General features: G+C 31.4%; 1 pseudogene; it reads right to left on the bottom strand.

The window, feature by feature from the left end:
* Positions 1–19,009: 19,009 nt before the first annotated feature.
* Positions 19,010–20,760, bottom strand: LOC106720609 (annotated as a pseudogene).
* Between the last annotated feature and the right edge of the window lie 6,087 nt (positions 20,761–26,847).

Raw genomic sequence — 26,847 nt, 5'->3', positions numbered from 1 at the left:
TTGGTTCATGGATATTTCAAAATAACAAGTATTAAAATTCAAGTTGTAAAAGGAAAATGAAATTTATCAAGCGGTCCTAGGTAAAACGCTTAGTAATAAAATGTTTGTAATTACGTTGATATACGTCAGCAATAGGAAATTATAGTTTGACAACAGTTTTTTGAGCTTTAGGTAAGTAAGGGAAATTAGCTTTAGGTAGTTTTACGATAAGCCGATACTGGTTTAAAACCTGTATAAAGTTAATCATGTCACCTCCCTCACTTTCTATGATTTAAACAAAGATAAGTCATCATTACTCAATAATATAATTGTTAATAAATAAAATACTTACAAGAAATACTCGACAAAGTAATCTAAATGTACTTCAGAGATTACTTTTTAACAATTTAAGTCTGAATCTTGGAAATTTAATAAATGGCTAATTTTTTCTCGTCCTTAAACCAAGTGGAGTCTGCCTCTCTTAATCATTTTAAAGAGATTTGTTAAAGTGATCTTAGACTTTGCTCTTAATTTTCGTTACCAACTTTAGGGTAGAAATTATTAAAAAACTTTAAAGTGTAATAAATTATAATTATTCAAGATGATAATGAAAATATAGAAGTTTAAAAATGTAGACTAACATTACAACAGTATCTGAAAATGTAAATACTGCGTATAAATTTTTACTATAATATATCGACGCTGGAAAGCGTAGACGCTGTAACCCCGAAAGTATGAACTTTACAGGAGAGCCAAAAAATGATAACTCGTGAGCTGATACGCCTACAAGCATGCGGTATTTAGCAATGTTGTGTAGTTTGTGCTAACCTATAATAAAATCATTATCGTTTGATAATGGTTGAAATTATTAACGTGTGAAAAACATATTCGCGATTTCAAGGGTTACAGCGTTTATACTTTCCAGCGTCGATATACATAGTAATAATTAAATATCATATGTCAAATTAAGCCATTTAAAGAAGATAAACAGTTCCTAAATTCGGAGTTTCGCTCCCAGGACACCTAACTCTGATCGATTGACGGCTTACTGTAGGTTAATAGGTAATCTACTTTCAGGTTATTCAAGCGGGACGTAAAGCATAAAGCATTCAGTCCGACGCCGACGTAGCGGAACGATTGTAATCCGATCGATCCCCGAATATTGAAGACGGTAAAACAGTTACGGTGCTTAGGTTTAATTAGTATTCCAATCTGAAAGTTACACTGAATTCGAAAAAAGTATCCTGGTTTTTTTGTTATCTTAATGAGGGTTTGTTTCTAGTTGGAACTAGACATCTGATATAAAATTTTAAAACTCGGTAAAGTAATTTTGAAAACAGTAATGGAGTCACTAAGTTTAAGATTTAATTTTTGTTATTTTTGAATTGTCAATGGTTGTCTAGTGTTTTTGATGTTATATCCTTTTTTTCTTTATCATTTTCACTATTACGTAAATAAAACTCACTATAACGTCTTATATATAAAATTCTCGTGTCACGGGGTTCGAACTTGAACTCCTCCGAAACGGCTTGACCTATTCTCATGAAATTTTGTGAGCATATTCGGTAGGTCTGAGAATCGGCCAACATCTATTTTTCATACCCCCCCCCCATTTAGTTTTTTTTTTTTAACTGCGCGCGGACGGAGTCGCGGGCGACAGCTAGTAAAATATATAAAGATAAATTGGTATATAATGAGAAAATTATAGTATAGTTTACTTGACGGATAATACGTAATGAAACGAAAGGAAGTAATGAAGTGAACAGAAAATGAACATATTAGGTCCTTACATATGAAATTGGCGTTTTGTATGGGAGGAACAAAAAGTCGAATATTTTTTAATATAATATATTTAATTAATCAAAGTATGAACCATTATTTTCTATGCACTTTTGCCTTCTCATAGGTAGTTCATTGATCCCTTTACTAAAAAAACCAGTCGGACGGGAATCAATAAAATCTTTGAAGGCGATTTGGACTGCCCCATCGGAGTTGAATTTTTTCCCTTGCAAGAAGTTATCCAAATTTCGAAAAAAATGGTAATCTGTTGGAGCAAGGTCCGGGGAGTACGGAGGATGTCTTAGACTTTCCAATTGAAGCTCTTCTAATTTAGTAGCCGTCTGTTGCGCAGTGTGTTGTCTAGCGTTGTCGTGAAGCAGCAGTGGCGTGGAGCGATTGACCAGCCTAGGTTGTTTAGCCGCTAGCTTTTCCATCATGGTTTGCAATTGCTGACAAAAGACATCAGCCGTAATAGTCTGGCCAGATTTGAGAAAACTGTAATGAACAATACCGGCACTAGTCCACCAAACGCTTACAAGTAACTTTTTTGGGGTTAATTTTCGCTTGGGGCAGGATTTGGCTGGCTGGCCAGGATCCAACCATTGCGCTGATCGCTTCCGATTATCGTAAAGAACCCATTTTTCATCACAGGTAATGATTCGGTTTAAAATACCTTCATTATTGTGCCGGTTTAGTAATGTAACGCAACAGTCGACGCGCGTTTGCCGGTTTGCTTCAGTCAATTCGTGAGGTACCCACCTTTCAAGCTTTTTAATCTTCCCAATTTGCTTGAAGTGAATTAAAACAGTTTTATCACTAACATCGCAGCCTGCAGCTAAATCGGACGTGGTTTGCGATGGATCCGCTTCCACAATAGCCTTCAACTCTTCATTATCAACTTGAGTCTCAGGCCGTCCACGGGGCTTGTTCTGCAGATCGAAATTTCCAGAACGAAAATGTTGGAACCAAAAACGAACTGTGTTTTCTTTTGCAACACGACCGCCATACACATCATTCACCCTTCGAGTCGTTTCCGCAGCACTAGTGCCACGGCGGAACTCGTACTCGTAAATAATGCGATATTTTAAGTTTTCCATTTTGTAAAATGAGTGACGCAAACAGAAAAAAACAGAAGAAAAAAACCAAATGAATGACGGTCATCGAACCACAAATACATGAGTCTATAGCTGTACAAATTTGAATTTGGAATTCCTTACCAAAGAGGAGAAATTCGTGATTAAAGTGACCAGTACGAAAAACGCCAATTTCATATGTAAGGACCTAATATTTATATTAAAAACTAAAATAAATAACCAACCAACAAATTACGTATAATACTGAAGAAGTTAGGAAAGATTTTCCAAGTTCACTTGCGAAGTTTATAAAGTATTTTTTTCCTCTTTGCTTCCTTTTATCTAACGCCTATTTAGATACTGTTATACGAACAAAGGCGAAAATGCGAAAAGGAATGTGTATTCGATAAGAAAGTATTGAAATCTTAGAAACGGCAATAAAAAAAACCTTTTTCACGAAAGAACCGAAACAGTTTTTGGTAACCAATTAATAATTTGGTAATTAATAATGTTTTAATATTACAAGTTACAAAATGAGACTTTAAAGCATCAAAAGGCAGTTGTAAAGCAAGCAAAAGACCTTACCAAAAAAACTCATAAAGTGTTTCAAATACATTTTAGCTTAAACATACGTCAACCCTTTTATACCGTGACTCTAGCGCCCCGCGGGGATTTTTGACAAATCACGGTTATTGAAACATTATGTGTAGGCTTGCGAAATGCGATCTTCGTCAATAAATAATGTACTTATAAAGAAAGCACTGTGGTGATACTTATTTATGGTAAGATAATATATAACCACGTTGACGACAATATTATCAATCAGAGTCAGTCAAAGGGTTAAAAGACTTGTTTAACTAAACAGTTTCTAACAGTATTTTTGGAGTAATACAGTTAAGTTTAAGATTAGACGTTGGTTTATTTATTTTTAAAACTGGATTATGATCCAGTTTTAAAAAATATTTATCTTTCAGCAAACCGTTCCATAGAACGGTTTGCTGAAAGATAAGAAAAGATCACGTGCAGAGATTATGCAGCTTATATATTGAATGCTTAACCATTGTCTAGTTTAGTTTAGTGTAATATGGGATCTAGAAAACAGAAACCGTTTCCTTATATAAATAAGTAATAAAAAAATATATTTTGTTAACAAGTATCTATTATTAATTAGTAAAAAATGAAGAGTCCGTTCAAAATTTCTTCAGTCCATTCTATGCAAGGCACGATTATGGATTTAGCTCTCGGAAGGCTGCGGAATCGTGCCGGGAATTGATTTCATGCCGCAAAATGAGTGCACGAATGAATAATGGGTATTAATTCGCATATCTTAAGCCATATGATTGAATATTTTTTTTTCATATGGTGGTAAACGAGCAAACGGCCACCTGGATTCACCGCAATAGCGAGGCGACCGTTGTCCATAGACATCCGCAAACGCAGATGCGTTGCCTACCTTTAATTAACGGAGTAGGGGACGCACAGAAATAGAATATTTCTCCTTCCTGTGTGTCCCCTCTTCCGCCATATCTACTTCCCCTTCCCGTCCTTTCCTATTAAGAAAAGGATGGGAAGGAAAAGAGGACTAAAATTAGGTCTCCGGTACCATGAATTATCAAAGACATAAAAAGTAGATACTATATATATTATGATTATTGAAAAATGTATTAATGCATATTAGTAATTAAATTTTTATTAAATAGAATTAACAAAACTAGTAAATAACATAATAACTATTATTCGGTAAATTAAACTTTATTAATACGAACGAGTGGAAACAATAAATTTGAGAAATTGATATTACTTTCAATATGTTGTTTTTCAATATGTTCTTAAAGAGATGGATTCAGAATGCAATATTTGCTGAAATAACGTTTCCATCATTTCCTTATAAAGATCGAGATTTATTTGAAAATATATCATTTTTATTGAAAAATGTGATAACAATAAAGCTCTATCACATTGTTGGTTTACGATTATTATTACTATACGAAGGTAAATTAGTAACTACCACTAGTAACTAAAAAATTAGTCACTACCACTCCAATTATTTTTTTTCCTTTTTTTATGGCTAATTATTATGTTATATGCCTAATTTTAGACCTCTTTTGGTGGATTTGATGGAGGAGGAGATGCATAGGAAGGGGAAATATTCTCTTTTTATGTGCGTCTCCTCCTCCGTCGATTGAGGGTAGGCAACGCATCTGCTAATGCGGATGTCTATGGGCAGCGGTAACTTCGCCATTTCGGCGAATTCAGGTGGCCGCTTGCTCGTTTGCCACCTTGTAATATAAAAAAAAAATACTTCTTATCACCATTCAGGATGGATCATAACAATTTTTTCTGCCGCACTCGGAATCGGTTAAGGGAGATCATTAGTGTACATTTAATAGGAAGGGTCTTAAGCACCTACATGTCTATAAACTTTGATTATACACTCCTATCTTAAGGTATATAAAGAACAGTATTAAAGCATTACGTATATAAAAGGACGCGCTCACACTTTATAACACGCGCCGTTCGAGTGTTTACAGATTAAAAAGTTATTCACAAAATTAATCTCATGCTCAAAGTAATAAAGTTTTGAATCAATTTTCTCCACGTGAGTTTGAAGAAGGCGTTCTAAGAAAATTGATTTACTTGTTTAATTAATTAAATTATGTTAAGATGGAAGGGAATAATTATTTTGATTGAAATAAACAAATAACTCGTAAATTCTTTTTTTTTAAGTTCTTTTTAGTTATTCGTTCATTAATTCATATTCAGAATATAACGTATATTAATTCTATTTTTAAATACTTTCAAACGTTCAATGGGCGTTGTTTAGTTGTCGAAGAGTTCGAACAACTCTTAACAACTTTATTAATTTCATTCGACTTTTTTCCCTATTAATTAACGACAACAGAAAGTTTTCCAAGTTTAATTTACCTTTGGAGCTTACCTAAATAAGATTGTTGTATGGAATTGAAAACATAAATGTAATAACAATGATTTGAATATTCAAAATCGGTAAAATAGCGACGGATTTTATAAATAACGACATTATGAATTGCAACCATATTTGGTTTAAAATAAATTTGAATACAGTTAAGATTCGATAATTAAGTTTTTCTTTTGTTTTTAAAAAATTAAAAAGAAATGTAGCTCATTTTTATTTAGTTGATTTAAATGGTTAAAATCGTTTGAGGAGTACCTATTGTAGGACCCTTCGGTCCCTCAAGATGATTTAGCACAGACACTGGCTCACTACTACCACACTGGAGCGCAGGCGCACGTCCGCTTCATACCACGTTCGTCACTCAACTACCCTCGTATATTGACATTGACAGCTGTCCCTCCCAGTGTGGTACGTGAGACAGTGTATTGTATCTATTGCATAGATACAAACACTAAACCTATCACGACAATATCAGAACAAATAATTTATTGTCGGCATATAAATTCTCTAATAACGTTTTAACGCATATTCCATTATAAGAATATTTCAGTCAGGATTGGCGAAGTTTTACACAGTTGTAAAAGTAAAGACTTGGTAAGAAAATAGACGTTCCAGACCGTTGGTACATTATTCTTATATCTACATTAATCCCTTGTCAAAGATTTTAAGTTCTAAGTCTATTTCAGCATAATTTTCTGCCTGAGTACTTCAATTTAATCTTTACACTTGAGTATTGAAATTATCATAAGATTAAAAAAGCACTCACAAAATTAAGCTTGGCACAGAGTTTTTATTAAGTCAAATAAAATAAAATAAATAAAAATAAAAATCATTTAATTCAGACCATTATAAGTCCATACATTGTTAGTAAAATAATACTTATAACTATGTTAGTAAAGTTAAGATTAAAAATTAAATTAATCAAAACATTTAAAATGCATATAAATAATAACGAAAGCAATCATCGAATATATATCATACATTACACACATTTTTTTATATTATTAGGTGGCAAACGAGCAAGCATTCACCTGAATTCGCCTAAATAGCGATTGAAGAACGTAAGTATAATATTTTTTATAAGTATTTGCTGGTATAAATATGATTTAAGATAACACAGCATCCTAATATACTGTTCGTAAGAAACGGGATTCTTACCACGATTAGGTTGTTTGAGCTCCCGATATTTCGGCACAGTTGCATGCGCCATGTTCTCGGGTTGACAGCATAGTAGTCAGCGAACAGTATATTAGTAAAAACCACGAAAGTTTGAAGTTATATAACACAGCATCCTTTTTAGTGATACTTTTTGGATATAGATTATTAAAGGAATTCAGATCACACTTACAAAAGATAGATGGGACTATAGAATAGTTATAAGAAATAAGCCGGCCTTAAGGATTTCGATATCTTTTTGTCAATATTTTCTTAGATTGATGATTCTTTCATAGTACAATGTTTGGAGAATAGAAATATTTTATTAAGGATACAATAGTTGATATCTTAGACAAGCTTAGCATTTTATTTATCTTACAAACAACATTATTAACTTACGTGGTATATTGTTTAAAAATTATAATTACTATATTTATGTTCAAGGAGTTTGGAGTTGGAGTAGTATAATGAACTTATGCCATTGTGTGTGAAAGTAACTCTAAAATTATATTTATATGATGAAAACCAAATGTAAATCATATAAATGTAATTTAATAAAACTAAACTTCTCGTGCCTATTCTTTCTGTTTTATAAAAAAAAAACATAGTTCAAAATATATTCAACAAAAACTGTCCAACAATAACAAAAAGAATCGGGGCGATATACATATTCATAAAGTTACTTTATTAAGATAAATATTATGCTGAGACTTGGAGAAAAATCTAATTTCAAAGTTAAAATAAATTTTGATTGGCACATTTCATAGGTGTATTTGAATAATTAAGCCTCATTTTTACGCTGACGACGTTCAAGGATTGGATAAAAAAATATACTGCAATTTAATTTAATTTTTTTTCGATTTAATTATGGAGAGGAGGACGTATAGGAAATATTTTCTTTCTGTGCCTTTTAACATCCTTTTTGACAACGCATCTGCACTTCGGCGAATTCAGGTGGCTGCAGGCTTGTTTGCCACCTTATCTTATATACATATATAAAATTCTCGTGTCACAATGTTCTTTCCCGTACTCCTCCGAAACGGCTTGACCGATTCTCATGAAATTTTGTGAGCATATTGAGTAGGTCTGAGAATCGGCCAACATCTATTTTTCATACCCCTATTAAGTTTTTTTTAACTGCGCTCGGACGGAGTCGCGGGCGACAGCTAGTAATATAAAAAAGCTTAAATTAATGATAATTAATAAGAGGATCTATTTGTTTATGGCGTAAATAAATTTTACGATAATTAAAATCAAGTTTATTTTTCCATTGTATAAAATTTGTATTTTATTGAATGATTATGGAACTATAGTAAAGTTTAAAAGAATTTGAAGAAACTAGAGCAATAAAGCTTCTGCATTTTGGAATTAAATATGTTAATAGTTAGTAAGCACGGAGTATTACCGCTTACTGCATTGACGTAAATTTCATTTGCATTTGATTAACGTCCCTGCAGTCAAAGAATCTTTGCAGATTACTACGTGCATACCACCTCAAGTATTAAATATAAAAGAAAAAACTTTACGTAATCAATTGCATAATAAAAATCTTTTTAAGTACTTTTCCTACTAAAAGATATCTAAATTTTTAAAGCCTAAAACGTCCACAAAAAGCACGCTTCGATAAAGATATTTCAAAAATCGAACGTTTTTTATAATATCTTATGGGTTATTAGAAAGAAAGAAAGAAAAACATTTATTGCCACACAAAAAAAAATCAAAAAAGAAAAAACACATACAAGGCACAAAGTGTGGCAAAAGGGCGCTCAGAGAAGCAGGGCTAACTGACTAAACAGCGCTGGTTTTCAGCTGGCACCTTTATAAAAAAAAACTTATTAACAAATAACAAAATATGTTCGTGAACATTTACAAATTTTTTTCAAACTCTTCAACAAGCAGATAAAACATTTGAAACCTTTTAAGCTTCCTCAAATGGTTACAGTCGGCAGATCTGTTAACAAAATCTTTAAAATGAAAATGTATAAAACTCAATATACCATGTTATGAAGGCAATACAGTTGGAGATGATTACGACACAATTCCCTTTAACGGCATCATAAATGCAAATTGTCCCCATTATCTTAGCGTGTTGATCGTAATGGAACGTATGTATCCTAAGATGTTTTATAAGATAAGCCTGATGAATACACCTGAGGAGGATACAGCGTATTACCTCTTAAATACAACGTAATTTACGTAAAGAAAGCATTTTTTAACATTTCAAATTTTTTATTTAAAAAATATCTTTCAATGCCAATTATGGTTGAATTTCAATAGGCGACCAGTACAAGCACAGTATAATTCAAAAATAAAATAACAACATTTAAGACATTAATATTATAAATGCAAATGTTTGGATGGATGGATGTATGAAGGTATCTCCAGAACGGCTTAACTGATCTTGATGAAATTTGAATGCAGAACATAGTCTAGAAGAACACAGAGAATGCTTATTAAGTTTTTTCTTTAATTCCGTGCAGACGGAGTCGCGGACGACAGCTAGTAACATATACAAGAAACTTGATTGTATTTCTTAGCGTATTTTTTTTGTTCATATTTTATGAAATGACTTTCTTATTATCTTATTATTATATCTCATCTTATCTATATATATAAAAGAAAGTTGTGTTAGTTACACCATTTATAACTCAAGAACGGCTGAATCGATTTGACTGAAAATTGGTGGGCAGGTAGCTTAGAACCAGGAAACGGACATAGGATAATTTTTACCCCGCTTTCTAATTTTTATTCTGCGCGGACGGAGTCGCGGGTAAAAGCTACTTTAAAATAAAAATGATATTTTTTTTTGTATAAATATACAATTTGTTTGTGTCTCAGAAATCTCAGAAAAATTAATTAGTCAGCTCAAGGTAAGATAAAACTTATTAGTCCGACATTAATTAAATGTCTTTCATAAATTTTTTATAATACAAAAAGGGATTTATTTAATAATATTTCGCAATTTAAAATCCAGAAAACAAGTTGTCTATTATATAATACTAGCTTTTACCCGCGACTCTGTCCGCGCGAAATAAAAGAAAATGCACACAAGATAAAAAAGTTACTATACCGTCTCCTAGTTCTAAGCTACCTCCCCATCAAATTTCAGCTAAATCAGTTCGACCGGTCTTGAGTTATAAATTATGTAACTAACACGACTTTCTTTTATATATATAGATAGATAGAAGTTTTCTAATACTCGTACGTATGTACAAATATATGTAGGACCTCTTTTGTTTCTTTTTCTTAATTATTTTGACGTTTTTTAAAAATTAGATTAGAATAGAGATGATAGTGCGACGGAGGATGGAATGACGGAAGGACGAACGACGATATCATGCAGTAGGAAATAAATGAGAAATAAAGAAAATTACCAATGATAAATAGTTTTAATACGAGCCACCCCTAGAATTAATAGATTTCATTTTATAGGTCTTGTCAACGTACAGTATTTTTACGAATACTTTGTATAAATCAATCTTATAAATAGTATTAATTTCCAATAAAATGCTTCACGTTAGAGCTAACAGTACAACATGGTTTCGCACTTTCTTCCGCCTTCACTTAATGATGAATTAATTTATCATCGCGAACATTCGAAGATAAAGAATTTCCTAGTATTTTTTTTGAACAAGCGGCCACATGAACTCGCCGAAATGGCGAAGCGACCGCTGCTCATAGACATTTGCAATTGCAGATGCGTTGCCTACCCCCAATCGACGAAGGAGGAGACACACAAAAACAGAATATTTAACCTTCCAATGCATCTCCTCCTCCATCAAATCCACCTCCACTTATCATCCTTTCCTTATAAGAAAAGGGTGGGATGGGAAAGAGGACTAAAATTAGGCCTCCGTCACCACAATCATCAGACGAAACGCGGAATTACTTCCACTTCACGCCTGTCTTTTATGTGGTCGTGGTATTTCACCGGGCGAGCCGGCCGATCTGTGCAACGGATGTTCTTGTGCTGGCGCCTACCACTGTTAGCAATTTAAATCCTAGCAATTCCATACATACTGCTATGTACCTAATAAAATTTAAATAACTGAGTATTATATTACTAAAGCGTGAAATTGTTCAAATGTCCCGTAAAGTGGTTAATGCGGTCTATTAAAATCAACACATTATAAATTATGTTGAAAATTAACATACAAAGTGGTGTGACGCCTGACTAGTCGACCTCGCAAAATTACTAAACTAAATGTTACTGCAACGCTGAAAGCATTATTATACGGCTCATTTTATTATAAGCAAAAATTAGGTATTTAGGAAAAAAGTTAACGTGTATAAGTGGTATTTACTTGATGTATTTGAACATAGAAGTTTTAGAACATATTTCGTTGCATAACCTAAGATTAAATCAGACCAAAGGTTACTAAGTGCCAATTTTCTCTAAGCGGCGAGTCGCGCGACTCTGTCCACTTAGCAAAAATAAGAAACGTACTACGTACTAAGTAAAAATTAGGTGTTACAATGCTTAAGGTCATTATTATATCGTTTTACTTCAAAACATTGAACTTAAAAGGTGACTAACGTTTATGTTTTGGAATTATTTTATTTAATTAATCATTGCATTATTAATCTTGTAATAATTTAGACTTAACCTTTTATTTAGCAAAATATAATTTTAAATTTAGAAACACTAAAGTGCTTTTCCTTTGTGCCGTCTTTACTGGAATCGTATTTCATTCAAAGCGTTTTAAAATTCAGTTTGCTTCCAAGATTGAAATAAAGAGTAAGCGAACGTCCCGAAAGGATTTATTTTTAATTTGAATTCAAATATGAAATATGAAATTTGTTATTAAAAGATTATATACGAGTTACGTTGGCATACTTTATAATCGAAATTAAGTCAAAGTTTAATAACAGTAAATTATATAAAATCTGATTTAGCATTCAAAAGAAATCTTATTTTTTATTTTTCTCTTAGAATAGGCGATGAATGAGGAAACAATCCATTCAATATTAAGTATTAGAAATTGAGAAATTAAACAGTAGATAATATGTAAAGTTATTTACAGTGATCGACAACGAGAGCGGCTACAGGTCTATACTAACGAACACTAATATTTTAACATATTTTATTTTAGTTCTGAATAAATATAAAATTTAGTGTACATATTTATTACGGCACTGTTTATTGTTTATTATGTATGATAATTGATTTATTTCTTAATATTTATCTTCACTTATTTAATATATTCAATTTTAAAATTACCTAAATGTATGAAGAAATGGACAAAGCAAAACGTCTTTAATGTGACCACTTAAATTAAGCTTTATATGGATCCACGAAACCTTAATAAAATTCTCTATTCCTTCTGAACACAATTAAAAGAAAGCTTTACGAGTGAAACATTCAATGTTATTATTTAAAAGCTTTTGAAAGCCCGGCCGCTTTTATTTTCTCTCTAAAGAGCTTTTTCAAGAATCATCTTTAAATTAGGAACAGTTGAAAGATTAAGTTTATTGATATTGTCCGATTACTGTGTATTTCTGACTAAAGTTTCTGTGTTATTTTATACTCGTAAAATAGACAATACAAAGTTTTGATTTATGTTGCACACTAAATCCACTGATACAATTTTTTTTTCTTTCCGTGGAATTCGTTAATAAATTACCTGTCGTATTGTACGGATCTGAATGTTGGGCCACAAAGGTTTCGGATGAAAGAAGATTGCATGTAGCTGAGATGCGTATGCTAAGATGGATGTGTGGTGTGACAAGAAAAGATAAAGTTAAGAATGTGTATGTACATCAAAAGAAGTTTGAAAGTAGCGCCAGTTACCGAGAAATTGAGGAGCAGAAGGTTAGCGTGCTTTGGACATGTTATGCGGAGGTATGATAATCATATAAACAAAAAAGATTGAATGTGGATGGCTATAAAGGAAGAGCTGGATTGTGTGAAAGTGGATATGCGTAAGAAGGGGGTAAATTCAGATATGACGACTGATACAGATGTAGTACGGAGTAGTACATACTGTACCGACCATCAATAGGGATAAGCGCAGGTTGATGATGATGAGTGGAATTCGTGTGTTCCAATTACTTTTGAAATATCTAATATTTAACCACAAAAAGTTTCATTAAGCTTTTAATCAGACTATATAAAATAATATATTTAATTATAAAGTACTTAATAACTTTGATTAAAGGCTTAACAAAATCAATTTAACTGTTCATTCCAGTGTATTTGTTTGAGATCATATTTCAATTAGTTTTGAATAAAGCAAATAGATATGTTTGCGAATGGAGTGTGCTCTTGTATTTGAGTTATAAGGGATCAAATAATATTTAATATTTTAATAGAAAACTAACCAGAAAACTTTTTTCGTTGTTTCAGATGTAAGTAAATAACGGAATCTTTTTCAAAAAGAATTCTTTAAGATTCAGAAATTTTAAAATCAAGAAATACATTCTGATTTATTTTTTCTAATTATTTAACTATCAAAAAAAGTTAAGATATATTCCTGGGTTATTAATAAAAAAAACTTATTTTAATTAAATGTAGAATGATAAACAATAGTACAATACAAAAATGTTTACTCTGCGAAAACTGACGGATACCGGGCTTATTGCTTTAGCTCAAAAGAAGCATTTATCTTGCATTCGGGCTTTGTGTCCGTCTGGATTTATATTTTAATTTAAAAAGCATTACAGTTATAGAATACACAAGCAGATAGAATAAGTATGTATGGCCTTTTTCTATTATAATGTATTATACAAAACATTATTTGCATGATTTCCTTTTGATAGGATATAAAAAACTTTTTTCTAAACAATCAAGTCGAAGTTTGTGCAAAATGATTTCACATTTTTTTTACTTTACGCAACGCGTACCAGTAGCGTGTTGTCTTTAAAATAGTGGAATATAATGTTAAGCATGTAAATATTAAGTAGATTTAAAAATTTGAGCTTTTAATACTTAAATTAATAATTATGTGTTTAATTTTATAGGTCCTATTATTAAGTTGTTAACTAGTCTAATTTAAATATTTGATTGGAGCACATCTTACATTTAACATTGTTAATCCCAAGTATGTCTTCGTAGAATTCAATTAAATGTTTAAACCATTATCTTGTAGAATATAAATTTTCTTAACTAGATATATTACTTATCTGAGGCCATTGTCTCATACAAAGCTTGTACTAAAATTACATTGAAATTGACTACAATCTTATAACATTAAATAATCTTCACTAATAACTCCCTTTTGATTATTAAAAAATGTATTATATTTATCATTTCATTATTGAACCTTAGATGTTTTTAAACCTTTTTTACCGAGGAAAAATATCATCTTGAATTTATATATATTTTTTTTTTTTAAAGACAGAAAATTTTTCTTAGTTGTCAGTAATCAGTATATCGTAAAAAAATTATAAGTATCTATCTGTATACAATGTATTTTATTCCAGTAGGATATTTTTAAACGAAAAATATACAAAGTATTGGAAAAGATCAACAAAGCGTTCTTTATAAAAAGTACTGGGGACCGGAAATTGGCAAGCCAGCAGGATTTCTACAAAGTTCAACATAACATTCGGACAGCGTACTTATATCGAAAATTGAAAATGCAACTTCTTTTTGCGTATCTACGAAATAGAATTTTAAAAAGGGATACAAAATATTTCCGCGTGTTGATTATTCCAACAACTATAAAGTGTTTGAATAGTTCTTTTCATTGTTGGTTAATCGTAGTTTCGCAGAATGTTTCTTGTTTGATTTTGTGTTGTAACAATCCAGACACAATTTTACAGTAATATCTTCAGCTTAATAAAGTATACAAACTAGTTTTAGACAAAGTTGATTGTTTAAATTGTAAGATAAATTCGTGGAAAGGTTTACAAGATTGTTACAGATTTTGGCGCAGAAACGTGCTCGAAATCAGTCTCCTTATAATCGTGTTTCCTTTATCGCAGTTTTGCCCTAGGTTTGATATTTAAAGAAGAACTTTAAATACGAAGGCTCCTTCATACTTAAAGTTCTCCTTTTCACAAGAAATTCACTTATTTTTTAATAATATATGTTAAGGTGGTAAACTAGCAAGCGGCCACCGATGAAATAGCGACGCGACCGCTGCCCATGGATATCTTGCAATTTCAGATACGTTGCATATTTAATCAACTTCGTCCGCCATATCCATTCCCATCACACGTATATGTCATCTATCTCTACTATTCATCCAGTTAGTTATTAACATATTAATAATTACATTTTACTATTAAGTTATAAATAAATTATTCGGTTAAATATAATTTAAAAAATATAACTTTGTAAGAATATAAATATTAAAAAAGTACGATCTTTTCAAATAGTTTAACGTGTTATTTAATAATCAAACCTTGTATATAACATAGTGTTAATATTTTCACGGTTAAATCCGTTTTTTAACAAGAATGAGAGGTTACAAAATTATCGGCAGTTCACTATAGGTAAATAATATCAAACAAAATGCTTGTATGGATTAATATATGAAAAACAAACAGTGTAATGTTTGTTCGCGACATATTTCAACACAAGCTCAAAGCTGGTGACACCACGGGGCCTGATTAAATAGACACATACACTTCCTTAAGGAAATAAAGAAGGTCTTTGTCTTTGAGATGGTATTACATTACGCTTCTTGTTTTGTCAACTGTGCTCATGAAGGTGTGAAGCTAAGGAACGCGCTTTGGTAATAAGAAACATTGTTTATAAACGTGTTCTTGTTCTTTGACTGTTATTTACCTATAGTTATAGTATTAACATGAAATAACTGTCTTTGGTTTGTTCTTCGTTATTTTACATAGTTAACGTGTATTTTATGGCAAACGAAAAAATAATGTGTAACGTAAACTACAAAATTTATCTGCTCATATGTTCTGTGAATTGGTACTAGAGTTATAAAAGCATGCAAGGTATATCATTATTTTAGGCTCTACCACTGTCAATTAAGTATTTAGGCAGTTATCTAGTAAATAAACAAAAATCAGACTTTATAAACCACTTACCGTGGGTTTCAAAATCCACGTTTAAAATATATTGTTATTTCTGTTTTGTCAACGATAATGATAGGGATGTCGATATGTTTTATATAGAGATTTTTGTCTCAGAAACCAACTTTAATTCACACCCTAAAACCCTAATTATATTTAATTGAATTAACTGTTTAACGACATATACCGCACAATATTTACGGAAGTATGTTAAAGATAAGTTAAAACCATATAACAAATGGGATGAAGTTGTAAAAGACGGTAACGAGACCAGATAATACAGAATCATCTCTGAGCGGTGAAATTGTTGGGTAGAAAATTGTTTCTGCCTCTTAGCGATAAGTGGCTTATATTTACATAATAATAAACATTCTTGGAAATATTAAGCATGATTAAAAAGTAAATGTCCGGAGTTCATTTATTCGAAAGCGGTTCTGTTTTTAGCATAAAATTTCGTGATTTCTTTGTTTTAATAGCATTAAAAATATTTTGAAGAATCACGTCTTTTATCGCTGTAGTTGATCTTTAACATGGATACCTAAAAACTAAGTATGTATAAATATTTTCAAATATTTTATTCCTTTTAATAAATACATTTCATACTAGCTATCGCCCGTGACTTCGTCTGTGCGGAATTAAAAAAAAAAACTTAATATGTAGCCTATATGTTCCATTAAGCCTTTCTGGAGATACCTTCAAACATTATCCATCCATCCATCTAAATTTTTTAATTTTTTTCTGTCATAAGAACCTTCTCCAGACAGTACAAAAAAACCAAACACAACAAAAAAAAAACGTGAAATCGGTCCAGCCGTGCTGGTGTGACCAATTGATATAGGGATTAATTTTTATATATATAGACTAGCAGTCGCACGCTACTTCATCGGCTCAGAAAAGAGTAGCTTATAATATGCACGCATGGATCAGCTAGCTTCCCGTTAAATACCCATCAAAATCAGCACAGTCGTTTCAAATATTACCCGGTACAAACGTAAATTCGCGGACAGATAAATAAAACATAAAATTCGATATTTAAGAAACGTAAACACATCGTGTGTACGAAATATTTATTTTTTCAATATTACATACAGACATTTCAATTTTATTTATATATATAGATATGCTATGCGATAATTATATTAGTAATTCAAAGAACCGAATCAAAAATTCAAATATTGTACATACACATAAAGTATATAATATTGTATAACCATTATTTTCAATTTACTTAATGTGTTCTACCAAGAGACATGAGATACGGCAGGTAAATGTGTTTTTGGTTTCGTTACATATATTATCCTTTTGTCTATCAAATAAGTATCGGATATTTGCCGAAAGCATGATTTCTCTAAGGGATTGCAGACAGTGAACATGTGGAAGATTTTTCAAAACATTTTTATTTTGAAACTTACATGTTTCACGTATTTTAATATTTACAAAACTGTTATACGTGAATATAATTTTTTTTTTCTTATCATTTTTTTTTAAATTAAAAAAAAAACAATAAGCTGTTGCACTTTGCTGTTGAAAAATAAAAATCCACATGTTCTTAAAAAAAAAACTATCACAAATCTTTACCAAAAGTTTAAAAAAAAAATCAGAGTTCAACGTAAAGTTTCACCGCAAAAATAAAGCTACGTCAGAAAATTATAAACGAACCTGTAAAGTTTTTCACAAAAGCAATATTTTTATTTCAATTAAAAACATAGTTTGTGCACAAAATTGAGCGAGTGAGTGAGTCAGCTAGGGGAAACTAATTTAACTTGTTTTAAAGTGGCAAGTTGATGACGCGCCTCTACTCTAGGTTCCCGTTCGCCTTAACGTCGCTTTTTAATAAAGCTGCTTTATTGCATAAAGGAAGGAAAATGTTTGTACGTCTAACATGTGACGAAATGTTTAAAAATAATCTTTTTCTGTAAACACAATAATTTTTTATGCTCAAGTAATATTAAAATATAACAAATAAATAAATAGAGGCTGTAATAACTTGAAATTTTGCGTCCAATAGCATGAGGTAGCAATAATCCAAGTAAATTGACACTGGCTGATGATAAGTACAGTCAAAGAAAAGCAATAATTTGTAAAAATAGAAAATTTTGTAATTATATTAAAATGATGTAATAAAGAACTAAGTTTTATATTTACTTTGAAAACCAAAACAAGATATTTGTTGACAGAGAATAAAAGAGCAAATTATTTCGCCCAAATTTAAAATTCATATTACCAAGGAAAAACTCAATAATAACAAAATGAATCATCGCATATTCATTACCTTCTGGGAAGATAAATATAATTTCGCGAGACCAAAAGAACTTTATCACTTGAATTTGGTGAAAAATAATACTGACGAGAATAGTATCAAAAGCTAGCCTGAGATCACTTCAATCGGCTTATTATTTATTACTTTTGAAGTTGAAATAATTCTGCGTTTCGTCTGATGAGCGTCCGTGCTTAATTTTAGTACTCTTTCCCTTCCTATCCTTTTCTTATTAGGAAAGAATGGCGAGGGGAAGTGGATTTGGCGGAAGAGGGGACACATAGGAACAGGGAAATTTCCTCTATCTGTGTGCCCCTACTCCATTGATTGAATGTAGGCAACGCATCTACAATTGCGTATGTATATAGGCGGCGGTCGCTTCACTATTTCGGCGAATTCAGGTAGCGGTTTGCTCATTTGCCACCTTATGATATTAAAAAAACGCGTTCGAAATAATAAAATCACTGATCGATGTTGATCAATTTATTTATTTCTGTACATAGTAACTACAGTAACAGAACAAGCGAGTCGCATCACAGATAAATAGGTTGTCCGTATTTCTAAATTACCTTTGTCAGAACGACTAAATGCGGTTTCGTCTTACAGAGAAAACTCACGTAACAAAGTTGTGGCTTCTAACTAAACTTTGACCATCGTTCTAGCTCGCAATTTAGAACCGAGTTGGTTATTTAGATAATTATTTGCTTACGTTTAGAACATTTCTTTTCAGATGATACAAATCAATGTTAGTTAAAGTAAATTTATGTTTTCTTGCTTTGATAAAAAAAATTGATTCATTTATTTTAATAACTTAACCTTAAATAAAAAAATATATCAATTTAAACATATTCAACAATATCCAAATCTACAGGCTTCTTTCATGAGCCCTGGTAACATTTGCGTCACTTCATCCCTTTGCTTTGATATTTTTTCAGGCGGTCAATAAAATGCCAATCCCCGTAGCTCGTATGTATAAACTAATGGAACTTTCAGAACATTTCGGACCCAATTCATGCTTACACCGGATGCTTTGTCTGAAATAATAAAAAAGTCCCTGTTACACTCAAAATCTTTACGTAGACTCCCCTAAGGGACGGCAGTAAGTATGTTATGATTACTACCCTAGCGATGTTGGCCGGGTATATAGACATACAAATAACAATAAAATATATCCTAGGCAATTATATATTATGGAAGATCCGAAGTTATTTACTTACAACGAATTTCCGCGGCAGTAGCCGGTCCATGATATTTATACTCTTTGCTCTTTTCTTGTCCACAATCAAGAGATACATTTCCAATCCTAACCTATAAATATACATATTATTTTATTTTAATTGGCAACTAAACATTAGTAATTACTACTTATTATATACTCACTAGGTCATCATAATTACCAGTATGTTCAGTGGAATCAGAATAAGGCACTAATAATACTTCAGCATCCGAATGGAAACTTATATATGCCAGCAAGTTGTCTATGCCCTTTATATAAGACGATAAAGATCGTGCTTCTATTTTTGAAAATGGCTTCGTTCCAGCGAATATTTCGTAGTCGCATGGATCATCTGATGAATTTTCCCCGTGTTTCTTTAGTTTATTAAATAAAGTAGCATATGCATAACAGAGGACAACGACATGTTAGCGCTTGTTGGTGGCAGAAGGCAAAGTATGCTAACCAAAAATTTGCTTACTTTTTATTAAGAAATAGCAAAATGGACGTCAAACAAAAAAAGATCTTTCCTTTTTTATCCTTTACAAGAAATTATAATTTAAGTGAAGTGTGTATAACTTGTGTATAATTTAATTTTAGTGCTACATTAACTTACGTCCCCAGTGCCAAAACATCAATTTGATTACTTTGATAATGTTTTCCTCCAAAATTGATCCTGTTTGATAATTCAAATATGTATATAAATAACATTAAAAATATTTTTCAATATCTGATTCCATATAAATTTTGGACTTATGGATACTTATAACGTATATATTATTCCAGTCGTAGGACGTGTCGTGTGACGTAACGTGTTAAATAGATCAAAAAGTTTATTCATTTTATAAATGTTTAAAAAATTACCAGATTATAGCTGTAGTGGTATCCATCAGGATTACACGAAGGAAAGATACGCCAGTAGAACTGATCCCTCATGCGCGTTATATCCGGGTCATTGCTTGTTAGCAGTTCGTTGATAAAGTGTGTCGTTGTTGCCGGGGCGATCCATTCTCTCGCGTGTATGCCTAATTATTTTGTAGATAGATCTTTAAATTAACTCTTATTTAATAATCAAGATAAAAAGGTTTAACTGAAGATGTAATATTGCTTTATTATGGTAAAGACATTACAAATAAGACCCCGAAATTTTACATTATTTTACAGAAATGCAAAAACAAGGATATGACATTTGGATAATGTTTTTCATCTCTTTCAGGCTTTCATAATCAATATAGTAGTATATCTTTGCACCAAATTCTATGAAGACGACAGGCTTAGGCGTATTCCGTTGTCGGGGCGTATTGATCCGTAGACCTAATATAAGCCGTCCCTGATAACTCTGACCGCCGGCAATCAGTTCTGACCAACTTGGGTATGTCTTGCTCATATTTGTCAAGTAGCTATAAATATGTTAATATAAATAAATCTTGAATAAATATAAAAAACATAGTGATTACTGTAATATTTCTTTATTACTTTTTCAATATTATAATTGAAATCTTAATCTACTCTAAATCTCTCTTTACTTCTAAGATTTTATCTAACTAATTATTTACTGTGTGAAAACGAAGATTTTAATAGTTTTTACTCATAAAACTCACATCATCAATATCATAAATACGATGTCCATGAAAAATCTTCTTTACCACGAATTATTGATTTTTCTAATCGAATATTACTACTATTACTAATTTTTTTAAAACGAAAACTTATTTTGTCATGTCAGTATTAAAGTCCTTTATTGCTAAAATTATATTAAGAGCTGTTATTATATGTCAAAGTAAGTTTATAATTGTAGTATTTTTTGGAATACATCACAGTTTAAATTGACGAGGAAAATGCTTAGATGTATATTGTGGTAGTACATAAAACCAGTAGAATCTTAATGCTCTACAATAGCCCAAGATTTTTTTCGATATTTGTATTTATAAAGTTGATAAAGGCCACGCTTGCATATTGATTGCTTATGCTATAATAGAGTTCATAGTCGTTGATTGTACAAAGATTATTTGTCCATTAATTTGCAATTTCTGCTCACCCAAAAATATATACTATATAGTGGGCCCTTTTCCATACGTATAATCAGATATATGGACAATACAATTTGTTATATGAAATATTGTTTAAACGAAATACAAAATTAAAACGTATGTAAACACATCTAGTACTCGTAGTAGTACTAGTATCTACAATTATTCAAAAATTTTCGTAGTGCTTATTTTTGTTAACTTAACTGACATTATCACTATTTGTAATCTCTTAACTGTTGTTTGTATGCGGATATCTCATGTTAAATCTACACTAACGGACGCCCTTAGTGGTAAAACGTCTCTGAGAGATAGAAGATAAAATTCATGGTAGTTTAACATGATCATAACATCGCTATGTATTTATTTATCTAGCATTAATTGTGAAACTAACTATCCATCAGGATTAACAAATAGACTTACCCATTGAATTGATGAGGTCGTACCGATGCAATCCATTACGTAATTTACATTACTGACCCATCCAATCAATTAAAGAAACGATAAATTCTTTTTAAATTAGAACTATAGATGAAAAAGAGTAAAGAATCAAGCTCATTAGTGTGAAAACACACCGCATTTATAATCAGGGACTACGACTTATAGAAATAACGTCAGCTCTCGTAATTGTTTTAGCTAAAGATGAATACGTATCTAATGTAACACATTTAACTGAATTACGTTATATTTGCTCACTGGCGATCATCATCTTTATCGTCATACATAAAACACATTGGTACATGACAGGATTCAAACCCAGGACCTGCAGATTGCAAGTGCTTAACCCTTGAACCACCGACGCTCTAGAGGCATACATGGTACTTACAAATTAGCTAGTACAAAAATGACTTCATAATTATCAACTTAGTACTTAAACACTATAAGTATTTGCATCTACATTACTTGATGTTTACTTAGCGATATCTTTTTTTTTAATATAACTATTGGTAACTGTTCTTCAAGTCAATAAACAATATTTACTTCTCATTTCTCAAGTTTCATCGCTTTACGAAATAAAAGATTATTACATTTTACCTTATTATGTAGGCGTAAATACAAAAAAAAAAAACTCTTGTAAAGATTTTCTTCCAGTTCACGACACGATATTCAAAAGTACGTCGTCTCTGTGAATTTCTTCTAAGAAATACGTTAATTTGAAAACGACAGCTCGTTCCGACTTATTGAAAAGATTAAAATAATATAAATTAACATTTCTATTAGAATAACGTTATTAAATTATTTTATTAAAAAGGATTTCGAGATGATAAATTACGGGTAAATTCAGGTAAATTGTAAAGATTTAATTAAACGTCACTTAAGATACTGCTAAATTAATCTATCTATCTATATATATATAAAAGAAAGTCGTGTTAGTTACACTATTTATAACTCAAGAACGGCTGAATCGATTTGACTGAAAATTGGTGGGCAGGTAGCTTAGAACCAGGAAACGGACATAGGATGATTTTTATCCCGTTTTCTATTTTTTATTCCGCGTGGACGATGTCGCGGGTAAAAGCTAGTTGTAAATAATTAATCTGTAATTTTTCAAATTAAGAAATTATCTTCAATTGCACACGTAGAAAACATTTCCTTATTGCGATAAGATAATATGGAAAGGAAATCGCATAATTTTCTTTCAACTTTACTCGATTATTATTTTACTTTCATTACATACAAAACTCTACAAGCGTATGTCACACTATAGTATTCACTGTTCCATATTTCTACCTCTGTTTAACCTATGAAGTGAAAATGTAAATTTAAAACGCACAGAAACAAGCTAATAGCTTAACGTTGCAACACTAAAGTTGAAAACGTTAAAATGGAAATTGCAAGACGAAGTTCATTCCAGGCACCGTTTACCCCAATTTTAAAATTCAAAATGAAAATTAAACAAGATTTATCGATGTTATATTGAATTTACTTTTATTAAACTATTATATAAAAGTAGATTCATCCTTTTATCAAAAGAGGTTTGTCTTATAATTGATTTATTAAACACAAATAAGTAAAAAACATCCCTACTTGTATGTTAGCTATAAGTACTTGCTTGTTTAATCTTTATCCAACTGGCATTAAGAAAGCTAATAAAATTGGAACAATAAAAACGGTCTTACGAACTGAAAATCTTAGACGAGATAAACGGATGTTTTCTTGTTTTGCACGTACAACTTTTTATTACATTACTGTTCCTTGAACTGTTCACTCTTAACTTATGGGTTACTCCATACTTATACGACATTAATAAGTGTGAACAGAGTCCATTTTATATCTCTCGCTTATTGACTTTATTAGGCTTGTAAATATTACTAAATTTCATTTTAAAAGTACAACAAGGAACTAGTTAATTTAATAAACTAACCTTCATTTTAAAACCCTACTGAATGACTCTTTAATGAATAAAACAGCGCCATCTATTGGCTGTTTTATAAAACAAAGATTTTTAAATTTACTTCATAAATTTTAAAATAAATAGTAATACTATATGTAAGCCTTTCTTATTTTACAACACGTATAATCGAAAACATCTTAAAAATGATGGGAAATTCACATTTTGACACCTTAAACGTGCAAATCGATACAGTCGTTTATGTTGTAGGCTTATAGGCTATTACAATGGCATTTATATACCTACATACAGAATTTACATATAACTATATATAAAAATGACTCCAAATGACACTCAGGAAATGAGCTCGTCTGGAATGGCATATACAACATTTTCTTAAACTTATCCTAAAAAGTTAGTTATTTGTTCATATGAATTTATTTAATTGCTTTCATCTTTTTACATTATTTAAAAAAAAAGTAGTCATTTTTCGTGACAAACGACTAGAAATGAGTTCCGAAAATTCTTCAACGAGTTCAACATACGTAGTTCTCGTATTTCTTGTTACATATCCACAATAAGCACTTTGAAACGTGCTCTGTGTATTCTCAACAAGAGATATCATCCCAAAAATGTTTTCTCTTTGTTTTCATAACCTACTTTGTTTCCCAGTGAAATCATTATAGCTGGTCTATGGCAAAGTACTTAGAGTACAACATCATATTGTTTTCGTCACACATTTAAAAGGCGAAGTATTTTTATTCTATGGAGTCTTTATTTTCTTATAACCCGAATGTAAATTAAGAAAATGCCTAATTTCAAATATTAAAAACGTTATTAAAATTTACCTATAATAATCAGTGCCGACGTTAGTGTTGTGCGCTGTTGGGCGACCGCCCATGACGTTGTTACATTGTCACATAACCTCGTTAAACCCTCAAAAGTATGATAAAAAGAGGGTGCCATATAAATCTCGTCCATTTTAAAAACGATAATGCCTATAACACGTATACTAGTGCAATTAAAGTTCTCAGAATTTCCTCGAAAATTACAGACAGTGAAACGGTTCCTTAAATGTGCGACAATACTTTAAACTTGTTAAGCTTTAGTACACTTAGCGTCATCTAGCGAAAACATGTAACATCTGCAGTTTTCTTTAATGAATATTATACCGTACACAAAATGTTTTACTTTGGCACAGGCTAAATTATTCTTAGATAATCTTACTAATATTATAAATACGAATGTTTGGAGGTTTGTAGGACCGGTCCAATGTCCGGAACGGTTCAATGGATCTTGCTGATATTCGACACAGATATAGAACATAGTCTGAAAGAACACATAGGATACTAATAAAGTTTATTTTTCAATTCCGCTCAGACGGAGACGCGGGCGAGAGCTGGTGTTACATATTGTTGAGACTTCAAATTTACTATTTTTACCTTTTTGCAAGAAATAGAAAAACAAAACACACAGCCAAAACAACAACAATGTCAACAATACGGCAAAAACAAAATACTAAATGTGTCAAACAAGAAAAAGTTATAGCCATTCTGAAGTAAGCCATAACATTTCTAACACGTGTAGATAGGAATGCTCCCTTATATATTTCTTCAATAAACTGTTCCAATAGGCAATAGGCGTTTGTATACCGAATGTCACGTACCCCTGTTGCCTTACATTCCTTTATAACTTCAGTATGATATTGTTTTTACTATGAATAAGCTCAATCTGAACATGTTAATCCAAAGTCCAATTAAGACTTTAGTTGTTTGTTTAACTGAATTGTTGTAATAATATTGATCAAACTGAAGATGGCGGTGTCGGCAAACAACTGTTTAACATTGTTAAACAGAACAATACAGATCTAACGCACGGGCGTTTCTAATCAACTTTATATATGCCACTGATTGATTGTGAACCTTGTCGGATAATAATCTGACTAGGTATGTTGTAAACTTTTAGTTAATTGTAAACTTAATGAATAATTTAAAATTTGACGTACCATTACTTTCTTCGACTTAAGAAATTACTAAAAGGCCTCTTTGTTCTTTTGCCTTTAATTTGTACTTTTATTTTATATAAAAATTCATCAAGGAAACATTGATTCTCGACTTTTTTCTGAAAATTGCTAATGTTTCATCCCGTCCACTAATTACTAATCGTTAATATCGTCTAGGCCGATTATAATCTGACCAAATTGAAAATCGATAAGTGTCATATAGACTTTAAACGCGGCGTAGTTCATTCACATATTACTTCAAAAACAAGTTAGATTGCTTCGCCCTCGCCGCGTCTCCTTTAATCTCATTGTTTAAGCCTTCATCGCTCTTCTTTTTAACTTAATTTAAACTCATGTATACATTAAACTTGTATTTATAATTTAATTTAATTTACTTAAACCTTAAAAATGTTTATGAATTTACGAAGTTATTCATTGTTAATAAGTGTATTAACCTTTAAAGGTTAAGACCGAAAAAATACGACAATATGTTGACTTTTGCTTATTTTGTTTTAATTAATGTGCAAAGCTTATTTACGAGGGCCACACTGAAAGTTTTTAGAACTGGCTACTTTTTAAGAATAAATTAAAAAAATAAGATTAAATTTTGAAAATAGAACTCTTTGCTAATATTATTGAGTACTAATTTAATTCGTTTGTCATTTGTTTTACGATTTGGCGGCAAATTGAAAGTTGTTGGTGTCAGGCCACTATGAATTTAACGCGAGAAAATTTTCGTACCTTGATTTTGTATGACTTTCGGTGTCATTTAAGTCAACAAGAATGTTATGACAGACTTCGATTGGCCTTTCACGCTGAAGACCCTTCTCGGGCCACTGTTTATAACTGGTTTAATGAGTTTAAATGTGGTCGCACCAATCTCAACGATGCTCTGCGTCAAGGACAGCCTTCTGCGGCGACGACTGAAGTTAACATCAGTGTTGTGCGATGTATGAAAGAGACTGATCCAAGAGTAACCTATCAACAGATTCGGACAAGCTTAGGCATCGATATGACTCAAGTGCAAAAAATCCTCCACAAACATTTAGCCATTAGGAAGCTTTGTGCCCGGTCGATACCCCATTATTTGACCGAGGCCCAAAAACTCCGTCG

The sequence above is a fragment of the Papilio machaon genome, chromosome 4 (assembly GCF_912999745.1).
Source record: "Papilio machaon chromosome 4, ilPapMach1.1, whole genome shotgun sequence".
NCBI lineage: Eukaryota > Metazoa > Arthropoda > Insecta > Lepidoptera > Papilionidae > Papilio > Papilio machaon.
This window is presented reverse-complemented; position numbering and strand designations above follow the sequence as displayed.